The following is a 14,434-nucleotide window of genomic DNA, read 5'->3' on the forward strand; positions in this document are numbered from 1 at the left end:
CGAGGGGTCCTCACCTGAAATTTGATGTCCAGAGTTTCCACGGTTTCATTGTGAAGGTGTGAGTAAGTGAATCATGGGCCACTTGATTGAACTCAACCTCCAGCTCCCCCTCCCTTCCCCAGAGGTTGGGCTGATACCATGTGACTCAAAGCCCCAGCCCTCTAATCACCTGCTGGTCTTCCTGTCCTGTCCGGCCACCATCTGAGTCATCTCCTTAGTATAAACTGTCAGGGCCCACCAAGAATGACAAAGACATTCTTATGACCAGGGAAATTCCAGGTATTTAAATGTTACCACCCAGGAACTGGAGACAGGCCAGCCCATTTCTTTATTACCTAGGATAATAGGTAATAATTTCTGGATTTTGTATTGTATATAGAAGATTTCTGGATTGGGATTTTGTATTTCTGGATTTTGTATTGTATATAGAAGATTCTTCCCTTTTCTAAAGGAAATTATTACAAAAACAAATTGCCCATGATTTCCTCTGGTACCAGAATGATTCCACTTTCCCCCCAAATGTATTATTTCAGCTTTTTGAGATGTAATTGACATCCAACATACATTTTTGATCCATCTGGAACTCATTCTAGTTTATAGGATACAGATTCAACTTTATTTCTTTTTTCTAGATAAGTTGTCCCCAAACCACTTATTGAATAAATGATTTTTCCTCCTTGAACTGAAATGCCAGCCTTATACTGAATTCCTGTATGTATACAGATCTACTTCTAAACTTCTTAGTGTGTTCCACTGATCTGTTTTTCCTGTGTAGCACACGGTTTGAATTATTGTAGTTTTGTAAGTTATTACTTCAAATTGATACCACTAGTAAATTTCTTAAACTTTTATAAAACATTCTTCTGAAACTGGATTTAAAACCAAATACCGGCACTTTCCTGGTGGTGCAGTGGTTAAGAATCCACTTGCCAATGCAGGGGTTCGAGCCCTGGTCTGGGAAGATCCCACATGCTGTGGAGCAACTAAGCTCATGTGCCACAACTACTAAGCCTGTGCTCTAGAGCCGCAAGCCACAAATACTGAGCCTGCATGCCACAACTACTGAAGCCCACGCACCTAGAGCCCGTGCTGTACAACAAAGAGAAGCCACTGAATGAGAAGCCCACGCACCGCAACGAAGAGAAGCCCCCACTCGCCGCAACTAGAGAAAGCCCACGTGCAGCAACAAAGACCCAATGCAGCCCAAAATAAATAAATAAATAAATAAATTTATTTTTTAAAAAAACAAACCAAATGCCAATTAGAGGTAAGACACCAGTATAGCTTTCAGATGAGTAGCCAGCAGTGCATTGATCTAGCTTGCGAGCCAGTTAGCAGCTTAGAGTAGGAATTGTTTCCAAGGTATTGCTTACTTTATATGCCAGAAGGTAAAGGAACTCACAGAGTTGTGCCCCATACATTTGCCTTTTATAGGAAGTTATTCAGACTTACACGGACAATTTTCACTGCACTGGAAACAGCCCAGCCACCTGCAAGGCAGTGGGAGCCTTTGGCCTTCTCAACAGTCAGCTGTGTCATGAGCTGGGCACATGCTTTCCTCAGAGCATCTCACCTCCTGACCATCCTGACCTGGGCTGACTCACTCACTTCCTCCCAGCGGGATCTGTGGTCCTCCCTCTGATCCTCATCAGGACGGGTCTGAGTCAGATGGTCATCCCGCTCCAGGGTCGGCAGAATCTAGTTCTTTGGTTGTCAACTCTGCTATTTTCATCTTCAGGCTTTCCCTTCACACTGGGCAAAGAAAATTTGCGGAATCTTGCAGAACCAAACCACTGTTTTACAAGGATGACAATTTTTTTGGAGAAGCACAAAGTGGCATTATCCTAGTTATCCTCATATCTGTTCAATTTCAGATAAATTACTGAGCAAAAATTTTAAAGTGGTTTATTAAAAACATTTTTATTTTGGCTATAGATGTGTAATTGTCACAAAAATTTTCGGATCATTTTGACTCTTTTAGACTGTATATTTCTTTAATTCTGCTTATTACTTCATGAAGAAATATCAAGAAATTTCTCAATTAAAAAAAAGGTTTGAGATCAGCTCAGTGCTTTGTAACCACCTAGAGGGGTGGGACAGGGAGGGTGGGAGGGAGACGCAAGAGGGAGGCGATATGGGGATATATGTATATGTGTAGCTGATTCACTTTGTTACAAAGCAGAAACTAACACACCATTGTAAAGCAATTATACTCCAATAAAGATGTTAAAAAAAAAAAGGTTGATGGGTGTAATAATATAATGTCTGGGATTTGCTTCCAAATAACCTGGGGTTGGGGTGGGGGATTAGTCGGTTTACAGAAGACACCAATTTGGCCATGAGTTGATGACTGTTGAATCTGGGGTGATGGGGTCATAGGGGGGTTCACTGTATTTGTTCATGTGACAAATACTTAATTCCTTTTTATTTTGTGTGTTTGAAATTTTTTCTTAGAGAGAAGCCCACTTTGGTCCCACTCTGGTTGGGATGACGGCAGTGCAGCACCCAGTGGGCACCGGAGCCCCTTGAGGGCTGCATCCTCCCCAGGCAGGCGCTGGCGGAGGCAAGAGGCCTTTCCCAGCTCCCTTTGTTCCTCCCAAGGCTTCTGGCAGAATTCCCACTGCTCTTCCTTCACATCATCTTTCTTTTCTATTTCTGAACTCCATTTTGTGATTTTTCTAATTATTCCCAGCAAAGAAGAAACTTGAAAATCACATGTGCTGTGACTGAAAATCTTTTTGCTGAAAGCACATTCAGAAATAGCCCGAGGAGTAAAATTCTTCCCAAGAAGAGCATCTGGGGAAGGATTTCTGCCTTAGTTTTCCTTAAAATAAGGTCATTTAACAGCGATCTGAAGAAAGCATAGTGAGCAACTTTCCATTTTCCTGTTAATTACACACTTGAGCTGAGAAGCAGAAGTAAAAAAGCATTTAAAAGAAACCCACGAAGTTTATTTAAACAACAAGATGCTTGACCTGAAGGGGAAAACTATCTAGGATTCATTTCTTTTACAGTCATTTATCCTTGCTTAAAGACAGATTGTCCTACCTGTAACAGCTACATACAAAAAAGTTATAAAATTTTTCTTGGTTTTGAAATGAAAATGAAAAACATTAAAATTCTCCAATCAAACAAAGTATGCAATAATTTTTACATTGTTCTTTTTTCGTTAAACAGGGAAATCAAAAGAACTTACTGGCATATAAAGAGATGAGCTGAATGAGCATGCCAATAATGGAGAAAGGGACTATTTTCATAGAAGCAGTATTTCCCCCCATCCCATCTCCTTGTGATGTTGATCGAAATGTACCATTGGCCATTTAGTTAAAAAAAAATCAATATTCTTCTGCACATACCTCCATTACTGAATGTACAACAAAGGAGTGGGGGAGGGGAAAATGAAAGACTAGAGAAAACTGTACGGCAGCAGTCACGATGCGGCGGAACCAAATCGTGGTTTTCTAACTCAGAATGACTTCTTGGTTCTGGAGTAAAGCAGCAGGTTCTCTCTGTAGTAGACACCTCCTGTCTGCTATTGGGACACAGCTGCATCTTCATCCTTCATTTCCAACTGTGCAGGCGTGTCTGTTTCGTTGATTGGCTGCCCATCAAATCAGAATCTGATCTGCCTCATGGACAAACCCTATCATTCACAATAGGCTTTCGTCAAACGTGGTTATGCCTCCAAATCTCAAACTGCACCACAGAACCATCCTGTCTCACCACTTTCGTGTTAACGTGATCGTGGTCCTCTGTCTTGACTCCCCCCTGGGGCTCTTCATTGGCCACGGTAACCTCTGGAGCCTTCTCAGTGGCTGCTTCACAAAAAAGGTACCAGGATTGGCACCAAACAAGCACAGAGCAGCACCAGTAGTGGCAGAAGGAGGAGGTAGCAATCAGTCAAAGGGAATTTTCTAAAATAAAAAATAAGTCCCTTGAGAACATAAATTTAGTTAGAACCTGTTAGACCAGGGCAGGGGAAGATCTTTATTATGGAGTTTATTTCCAGTTCATTAATTATGAAATAGCTGAGACTTAACCAGAGAAGTCTGAAACTCCCAGGTAACTGAAACACCTGTGTCAGACAAAGCTCTTAGCATGGAAGGACTTCTCCATCAGCTGAGAAACAGGAACTGCTCACTTACAATAGCTCCAAAGAGAATAAAATACTGGGGAATGAATTTAACAAAAGGAGTGCAAAACTTACACTCTGAAAACTGCGAAACATTGTTGAAAGAAATTAAGGAAGACCTAAATAAATGGAAAGATATCTCAGGGTCAGAAGACTTAATATTGTCAAGATGGCAACACTCCCCAAAGTGATCCACAGTCATTTACTGCCATCAAAATTCCAGCTGAGTTCGTTCAAACATGGACAAGATGGTGCTAAAATTCATATGGAAGTGCAAGGGGCTCAGAGTAGCCAAAACAATCCTGAAGAAGAACGAAGTTAGAGGACTCACGCTTCCCAAAATCAAAACTTACTATAAAGCTACAGTAATCAAGATGGTGTGTTACTGGCATAGAGACAGACATATAAGTCAATGCAGTAGAATTGAGAGTCCAGAAATAAACCCTCACAGTAGCAGTTCATTGATTTTCAATGGGTGCCAAGACCATTTAATGGGGGAAAAGGATAGTCTTTTCAATAAATGGTTCTTGGGTAACTGGAGAGCCAAATGTAAAAGAATGACATTGGATGCCCTACCTTACTCTATATACAAAAACTAACCCAGAATGGATCAGAAACCTAATCTAAGACAATAAGACTCTCAGGAAAAAACAAAACAAAACAGGTGTAAATCTTTGTGACTTTGGATTAGGCAATGGTTTCTTAGATATGACACTTAAAGCACAGGCAACCAAAGAAAACATAGATCTATTAGACTTTATCAAAGTTAAAAGCTTTTGTGGTTTGAAGGATAGCATCAAGAAAGTAAAAAATGACAACCCACAGAATGGGAGAAAACATTTGTAAATCATATATCTGATAAAGGGTTGAGATCTAGGATATATAAAGAACAACTCAGCAGTAAAACCACATATGACCCAATTTAAAATGGGCAAAGGATCTGAGTGGACATTCTCCAAAGAAGATTTTCAAAGGGCCAATAAGCACATTTTGAAAAGATGCTCAATATCATCATCCATCAGGGAAATGCGAGTCAAAACCGAAAGGAGGTAACACTTACATGCTAAGACGGCTATAATCACAAAGACAGATAATAGAGTGTTGGCAAACCCGTGTACATTGCTAGTGGGGGTGTACAATGGTGCAGCCATGGCAGAGAAGAGGTTGGCAGTTCCTTAAACGGTCAAGCACAGAGTTACCACGTGATCTAGCAATTCCACTTCTAAGTATATACCCAAGACAAATGGAAACGTATGTCTACACAAAAACTTGTGCATAAATGTTCACAGCAGCATTATTCCTAGTAGCCTAGGGGCTAGATGACCACTTCCAAGACGGCTCCCTCACAGGGCTAGCTATTGGCTGGGAGCTCAGCTGGGTCCACGGGCCTGAGAACATGGGACCACTCATCACAGGCGTCTCCGTGGGCTGTTCAGTTTCCTCACAGCATGGTGACCAGGTTTCAAGAAGGAGAGGAGCACCCCAAGAGACAGGCAGTAGAAGCTGCTAGTTTCTTGGGGCCTGGGTCTAGAAACTGGTACCATTACTTCTGTTGCATTTTTTTGGTCAAGCAGTCAAAAAGCCTAGATTGAAGAGCAGGGAACACAGACTTCAGCTCTTCATTGAGGAGTGTTTAAATTCGGATGACATGTTTTATAACTGCCACACCCCACAGTAACTTCCAGAGCTGGGATGTGAATTCAGGTATGTCTGAATCACAGAGTTCATAGTCTTAAAAATTCTGCTTTGCATTGCAGATAGGATGGGTGGAAGACCCTGGGCTGGAATAGTGAGAAAACTACTTAAAATATTTTTAGTTGGCATTGGGAAGGGTGGTGGTTGTTGCTGTGTTACCTTGCTCAGAGTCAAGATCATTTTGGGAAAATATTTGCACTATTTATGGCAAATTTCAAAGATATCATTTTAATGCTGAGTTTCTAGAGGTGGGAAGGTCCTTATATTAGAGATGGCGCTTTTAAAAGAACAAACAGGAGAAGGGCTTATTTCCCTTTTAGCAATAGATCTGAAGACAGGACTCGCCATGAGCAAAAATAACTCTGCCTATGCTTTGGTTTCCACAGTGAAGAGCAGTCTCTTTATTGTGGGCATGCTTTAACTCAATACCACGTTACTCAGCTCGACTTTAATCCTGGTGCTACAGTCCAAACATTCAAAACCCCATTATCATAGCTGAGAGGTGGGGCAGTGTCAGCATGATTCAAACCTGGTAGCACGTCAAAATGAGGCGTCAGGGCTGCATTCAGCTGTTGGTTTTAAGATGCAGGTAGAATCCAGGCCCTTTCTCGTTCTATTCTGTTATGGTTCCCAAAAATTGCTGCCCAGAGGGTAGGGAAATTCCAGCCATTGCCCACATTTGCTTTGGGGATCTTGGATTTTGGTAGCACTAGAGATGAAGATTTGCATACATCACAGCTGCTAAAGGGTGGGTAAAAGTGAATACGATGTGCTCCGTAGGATCTTGCTGCCCGGATAACAGGAGGTGCTCTGGGGTGAAACTGTGCGGTCGTGCTGCGGTATTGGAGGTCATGACTAAAAGGATGCACTGGGAGGTCTGGGGTACAGAAGGATGACTGTTTAAACAGACAATTCCACTAAAAGATCAGGCAAGAAAGCTGCCTCGTGGGGCTACTCTCTGCCAGGCGTTGTCTCCTTAGGGCCAGGGAGGAGAAGGAAGCTGGCACAGGACAGAGCAGAGGGCCCAGAGAGAAGCTTTTCCCTTCCACCGTGCCCTGTCCTGAGCGCTCAGGGAACTACGAGGAGCATTCCCGGAATCCTTCCCTGGTGGGGCCGATAAGCAACCTGCTGCTGCCATGCGCAGGCTGGAACCCTTCCACCCCTAATGGACCAGAAGCCATGAGCGCCATCGACCGCCGTGCAGGATGCACACCCAGCCCCTCCCGGGTGACGGATGAGACGGATGCTGAGGCAGGAGTACTGGCTGACAGATGGCCTTTCCAAGCCGTGGTCAGGATGCGCTAGAATCCTTCCGCACAAGCCTGAGTCAGGAGCAGAGACCTCAGAAGTGGACGGAGGAAAAGGAGCCGGGCAGAATGTGAGACTGACACCTGACATAAGAGATGGTCTGAGGCAGCAGACATAGAAAAGCAGCTGAGGGGTTTAGGAGAAACTGGCTGGTGGAAGGGGAGCCATTGGATGAGCAAATTCATCTCAGGGAAAGTCAGGGTCAGGAGTAAAGTCTCAAAGGCCCCATCCGTCTCGCCTTCTCTCCGCAGCCTCTGCCTTCCCCGTTTCTTCTGGACGAGACTGTGCCCGCCACCTCCGGGCTCAGTCCTGTGGGGTTTCTGCTCCAGTCCTCGCTGGGCCAAGAGCACTGCAGGCCCAGGGGATTTAGAGATCGGAGCTTCCCTGGGGGGCAGGGGGAGGCCTATTGGTTACATAGTACAATTCCTTTTTTATTATTGTGGTAAAATATATATTAACATTAAATGTACTGTTTTAATCACTTTTAAGTGTCTAGTTCAATGGCATTAAGTATATTTACATTACTACACAACCATCACCCCCATCCATCTCTACAACTTCTTCATATTCCCAAACAGAAAAACTGTCTCCATTAAATACTAACTCCCTATCTCCTCCCCCAGCCCTTGGTAACCATCTTCCTACCTTTTGTCTCTATGAGTTTGACCCCTCTAGGTACCTCATTTAAGCAGATTCATCTATTTGTCCTCTCATGTCTGGCTTGTTTCACTGAGCACATTGTCCTCAAGGTTCATCCATGGTGTAGCATGTGTCAGAATGTCTTTCCTTCTTACGCCTGTATACTATTCCATTAGATGTTTACACCACAATTTCTTTATCCATTCATCTCTCGATGGACACTTAGGTTGTTTCCAACTTTCGGCTATTGTGAATAATGCTGCTATGAATGTGGGTGTACAAATATCTTTTTGAGTCCCCCTTTTCAATTCTTTTGAGTATAAACCAGAAATGAAATTGCTGGATGGTGTGGTAATTATGTGTTGAATATCATTAGGACCTGTCGCACTGTTTTCCACAGGGGTTACATTCCCACCAGCAAAGCACCAGAGTTCCAATTTCCCCACATCCTTGTCCACACTTGCTTTTCTCTGTTCCACCCTCCTTTTATTAAAATGACAGCCGTCCTAGTGAGCGTGAAGTGGCATCTCACTGTGGTTTTGATTTGCATTGCGTGTTGAGCATCTTTTCACGTGCTTATTGGCCATCTGTGTATCTTTGGAGAAATGGCCATTCGAGTCCTTTGCCCATTTTTTAACGGTTTTTTGTTTGTTTGGTCTTTTAGTTTTAGGTGGTCTTTATATATTCTGGATATTAATCCTTTAACAGATAGGTGATTTGCAAATATTTTCACCCATTCTTTGAGCTGCCTTTCATTCTGTTGATAGTGTCCTTTGATGCATAAAGTTTTAGATTTTGATAAAGTCCAATTTTCCTATTATTTCTTTTGTTGCCAGTGCTTTTGGTGTCATATCAGAAATCATTGCCAAATCCTATGTAATAAGCTCTCTCCTAGGCTTTCTTCTAAAAGTTTAATATTTTTAGTTCTTAGGTTTAAGTTTTTGATCCACTTTGGGTTATTTTATATATAGGGTATAATGTAAGGGTCCAACTTCATTCTTTTGCATGTGAATATCCAGTTTTGTCAACACCATTTGTTGAAAAGACTGTCCTTCCGTCATTGAAGGGTAGTACCCATTCTGCTTTGACTTCGGTAGATTTTGTTCCCCTAAACCCTACGGATTCCATGTAGCTCTAGGTAGATTTAAATGTCTCTGTTGCAAGTCTGACTGTGCTTTTTACCTTTGGGATCTGCCACCCCCTCCCGGCATTCATACGAGCCCAACGTAGAGTGGACATTAGGTTGTCCAGTCAGTCCATACGGTAAAATTTACACAGTTAACATTAGCCTTGAAAATCCTTATATCACCTCAAGTTACAATAAATGACACCTCTCAGTGAGACAGAGCTGGTTTCCCCTCCTGTGTTGGAACTGACTGCTTGGAGTGGGGGAGGTGGGGGAGTACTGAGCATCAGATGCAGTGGTTGGCCTGCATTCAGGAGCCATTTTTTATTAAAAAGTATGGATCTAGATCAACAAAATCACTTCCAGATGGCAAGATGCTCACAAGGTGTGCTGCTCAGATGCAGAGGTTGCCCGCAGGAACAGCAGAGCCCTTGCTCCCACTCACTGCTCGTCCCAAGGCACCTGCCTGTGGGGTAGCAGGTCTGCTGGCCGCACCAGAATGTGGTTTTCTCTCACTCTGCAGATGAAAGAGGTTTAATTGTGCCAGCTAAAAGGCATCTAGTGTGCCTCCACTATGAGCCACAGGTGTGGGCCCCCAGCTTGTGGATTTGAGAATCGCTCCTGGTCTACATTTGTCCTGCTCCGCTTTGGGGATACCTTGCCCTTCCGACCTCGGTGTGGCTTTGGCCTTGGCTCCACTCCTGGATTAACTGCTCCTTGTGATTTGGCTTCTGGATGGCTGGAACTCTTTGGTTCTTGGATTGTTGTCTGTTGAGAATTGGTTTGCCTTCAGATTAATTTCTCGGCTTGGACTGCCGGGTTGTGGAGCTCAGGTTCACAACTGAAGGGGCTGCCCCGCCCGCTGTGCCAGGCGCTTCTCCTACCTCCCTCCTTCTCCAGAGAGCCCACGCTGGAGGGTTCCCAGACTTTTGGACTTTCCCACATTGGTCCCATTGCTACTTGGATTCTCGGGGCTGGGCTCCTCTCTGGGACATCGTGGTCCCTCCTGAGTGAGGAAGAAAACTTTCCACATCACTTCTGAAATTCCATCTGAGATCTTGTTACCCAACCTCCTAGTCCGGCCCCAACAAGGGTCCTCCTGCCGGTGTCACTGGCGCCAATGGAAGGAGGCTCTGGAGCACGTGATCCTGAGTCAGGCGGTGGGCGAGGCTGCTCTGCAGGGGTCCCTCCCTCGGGGAGGGGCGGGGAGGGGCGGGGCCGTCTGCAGGCGCAGCTGCTGCTCACGCCCCTGATCACAGAGCAGGGCGCAGCGTCTCTGCACGCGGCCCGCCCGCCATCTTAAACTGGGCGTGGTGGGCGGACCTTCTACACACGGCCCTGAGCCGAGCTGTCGGCGCCGGGGTTTTGCACCAGGAAGCTTGGTCTGAGGTGTTGGCGGTTTGTGAGGCGCCTGCACGCGGTGCCCTGGGAGCTGGTGAACTAGACTCAGCGCAGACGAAACAAGGTTAGACTTTGTTTTTTTACCCAGGTTCTATTTTTATTTCTCGTGAGTTGTTAACGGGATTTGCCAGTGACAACATGAGTGGCCACCGCGGACCCTGAAGCCACCTCTTCTGGATTCTGTTTCCCTTTGCTCTTGGTTTGGCTCATGTGTCCGCTAGTGAAAGGTCACAGCTGGCTCCTCAGGGGGACTCTGCCCCCGGGGAGGTTGGCCCTTCCCAGTGCCGCCGCGGCCTGCGGTTCCGGGCTGACCGGCTCATTCTCCGCGAACGCCGAGGGCCTCTCACCACCGGTTCACGGTCAGAAGCCAAACCCGACAGACCAAATCATAGCAATAGTTTCCAGGTGCGTGGTCACGGCTGTTTCTGCCGAGAGGCTGGGCCTTCCATCCCAGGTTAGGCCGCCTCCAGGGCTGGTGGGGAAGCCAGTGAAGCAGAGGCTCCCTCTCAGCGGCGGGAGCGGAGGCGGACGCCTGTGGTCCCCGCCCGTCCCCAGCGCCCAGACTTCCCGGTGGGGTCTCCGCGCAGCTCACGAGGGGCCGTTGCCTAATCACCTCCCCGCGCCATCCCTGTGCGTGATGGACAGTGGCTCACCTCCACCACCCATGGAGGGAAGGCACTGAAGTCCCCAATTCGTGGTCAGTGGGAGCAGAGCTCCAGAGAGCTCCAGCCCCTTGCCCCGGGCACCCAGCTGGTGTCCAGACACCCCTGTCCTGCCTGATTTCAAAGCTCGTCTTCTGACGCCCCACCACACAGGTGCCCAGCAAAATGCTCCAGTAAGTAAATCTCATCTCTGCTGCTTTCGGCCTTTTTTGCTCTCCCCTCACACTGCATCCACAAAGCCACAATTCACTACAGGGCCTCATTTGGCCCTGGGCTCTTGGGTGGAATCCTAAGCTACAGTTCTTCCCCTCATTTTTCTCCTCTCTCTGAAATAATTGGCCCCGGGGCCATCCCAGCAGGCTTGGCGCTGGACCTCGTAATTCATAACTCAAAATGGCTGCAGTGTTAATAGGAGATAATGGTTCCAGATGTCTTCCCTTTTCTTAAAATGCTTCCGCTTTAACAAAACTCTAGCTGTGAGGACTGTTGGGAGGAATTCAAGGTAGGTCACAACCCAGGAATGGAAAATATTTTTGCATACGCCTCGTTGATATTCTGCAAATCTCAAGTCACACAACAGGCCAGTGCAGATGGGTGGGGACCACAGCTTGACAGGGAGAGGGAAAGCCATCCTCTCCTTCCCGGCTCCCTTTCCGTAAGTGCTGTGACTAGATGGAAGGATTTTGTGGTCAGCACGGTAAGCACTTTGATGGGATATATGAGATCAGAGACATTGAAATCACCTTCAAGGAGCCAGACAGAAAGGCAGGGTGACAGAGCGGCAGGCGACCAGCCTGGAGCAGGCAGAGGGGGTTTATACCCAAGATCTGCATATGCCCTGTGCAACCACCACCCTCTCTGGGCCTTAGTTCCTTGAGACGGATAATACTACTTACTTCACAGGTCTGCAAGATTAAGGGAGTGCTCTGCACAATTAGTTACACGTGTCCTAGAAGAGCCTTCAGCAAATGACATCTCAGAAAGCGCAAAATGCCACTGAACTGTTAAATTTTCATGTTATAGGCCCCCCATTCACATGTTGAAACCCTAATCCCTAATGAGATAATGAGATGGTGTTTGGAGGTGGGGCCTTGGGGAGGTTACTGAGTCATGAGAGCAAGGCCCTCCTGATTGGATTCGTGCCCTGATAAGAATAGCGGAGAGAGAACTAGCTGCTTGTCTCTGCTTTTCACTAGGTGAGGGCTCAACAGGAAGATGAGGACGAGAGCTCGTCGGACAGTGGATCTGCTGCACTTGATCCTGGACGTCCAGCCCCGAGAACTGTGAGAAGTAAGTGACTGGTTTAAGCCCTGCCGTCTGTGGTATATTTGTTATGGTGCCCGAGCTGATGAAGATGGTGTACTTTAGCACAGTTTTAAAAGTTCGAGTGACACAGTTGACCTTCTGGAGTCCTTTCCTTGTTCTTCCCAGTTAAGATAATTCCTTGGGGTGATACCTACTCCTTCTTTCACATTTTAGCCAGATGTCACAGTGTCTGGGGTGCAGGCTGGATCTCCTTTTCTGGAGTGGCGATTTAGGACTTGTCCAGGCTGGGCCTCGTTCTCACCCTGAAGTGGCGGTTCTGACATAGACTATGGCAGAGTTGATACAGGCATGAGCATAAGCCCTTTGTGGGCCTTGTGATGGGAGGGGGCAGCACCTGGGCTTGTCCACGCAAATGTACACTGAGAACCAGATGGAGTGACTCTGCCAGCCAGGAAGCCACCGTCCCTGCATCACGAGCATTGGCTGGTGGGAGCCGGCCCATCATCATCAGGTGAGATCACCTGAGAACGCCTACGATGTAGCCGGCACAGAGTGCTGCAGAGCCAGCAGCCTCTCCCTCTTGTGTGGCTCCAGTCACACTTGCTCCTTGGCAATGTGGACATGAGCCATAGCAGGACATGGGCCCAGAGGCCCCTGGACAGGTGACTCTAGCTGAGCCTCAAGAAAAACAGATTTGCAAAGAAACAGTGGAGATGACATCTCCTCCTGACAGATGGGGGCCCTGCATGGGAGCATAGAACCTTGGAGCTGGACAGGGGCGGGTGGTGGGGAAAACAGTCAGGAGCTGTCTGCTTGCTGAAGGTGGCTGGAAGGCACAGAGGCGATGTGGAGGAGGCAGAAGTGCCCGCAAGCAAGAGCGACAGGGCTTCAAGGGAGTTCCTTGATTTGTGGACAACCTGATAGCAGGCAAGAAGCAAGCCCAGGAAGTCCAAATGCCATTGACTCAGGGAAGCCCGGGGCTGGTGTGAAGTCCAGTAAAGCAGGGCTTCCTTCCCACCATCAGTGGATTGTTTAAGAGGCTGTTTCTAACATGTGGCAACATGGGTGAATCTGAAAAACATTACGTTGAATGAAAGAAGGTAGGCAGAAGAGTACATGTGGTGTGATTCCATTTATGATGAAGTTCAAGAAGAGACAAAACAGACCTAGGCTGGTAGAAATGTGAGCAGTTACATTCTGGCTAGGGATTGGTTGTTGGTAGGGATTGGCTGGAAAGGGAACTAGGGAACATTCTGGGTTGATGGGAATGTTCTCTGTCTCTGTTGGATGGTGGTTACCTGAGTGTAAAATTGAATGAACGGTACACTTAAAATCAATGCATTTTACTCATGTAAATTATAACCCAATAAAATTGATAAATACAGACACAGTCACGTCCAGTTATACAGAGCATCGTGCTAGGTGTCTATAAGCTACAAGCATAAATCAAACAAGAACCTGCCTTAAGGAAGTAGAGAGTAAACAATTGTATAGATAAGATAAAAGACATGGTGCCCACAAGTCATTGTACAAGATAGCCGGGACTTCCCTGGTGGTCCAGTGGTGAAGACCCTGCGTTTCCACTGCAGGGGACATGGGTTTGATCCCTGCCTGGGGAACTGGGGAACTAAGATCCCGCCAGCTGCTCGGCGTGGCCAAAAAAATAAAAGAATGCCTGGGGCACTCACCTGGGCCTGTACTGCTTGTGGTGAGCCCTACAGACATTTCCCCAGCTGGAACCAATGTTGTAGCAGGACGCCCTTGTGGTCCTTATTATAAAAAGAAAGATAGCTGGTAATATTATCCCTAAGAGAGGTAGGTACAAAGTGACATATCGGAAGTCAGAGGAAGGAGGATGACTTCTGGCTGGAAGAACCATGGTGGGCTTCATAGAGGAGGCAGCATTTGAGCTGGACTTGGAAGGAGTTGGGAAGGAGTTGGGCAAGAACATTCTGGGTAGAAAAAGCAGCAGAATAAAGGCAGAGTGAGGGAATGTCTAGGAAGCCGCAAATAGTTCCATTTGGTTGAGATGTAGATCATGAGACAGGAGCAATGGAAAAGATTAGGAAGCAGGGAAGTAGGTAGGATCTATTTGTACAAGGTCTTGAATGTCAGGCAAGAGTATGAATTTTATTAGTAGGCAACTGAGGGGGTTTTATTTTTGCATTGCAGATTTATTTTTTTGTTTATATAATTTTTAAATTG

At 46.3% G+C, this 14,434-nt stretch overlaps 1 pseudogene; it reads right to left on the minus strand.

The window, feature by feature from the left end:
- Positions 1-3,466: 3,466 nt before the first annotated feature.
- On the minus strand, positions 3,467-9,854 carry LOC113610437 (small ubiquitin-related modifier 2 pseudogene; annotated as a pseudogene).
- Between the last annotated feature and the right edge of the window lie 4,580 nt (positions 9,855-14,434).

Source organism: Aethalodelphis obliquidens, unplaced genomic scaffold (genome assembly GCF_003676395.1).
Source record: "Aethalodelphis obliquidens isolate GAN/ISIS:26980383/991018 unplaced genomic scaffold, ASM367639v1 scaffold63, whole genome shotgun sequence".
In the NCBI taxonomy this organism is placed as follows: domain Eukaryota; kingdom Metazoa; phylum Chordata; class Mammalia; order Artiodactyla; family Delphinidae; genus Aethalodelphis; species Aethalodelphis obliquidens.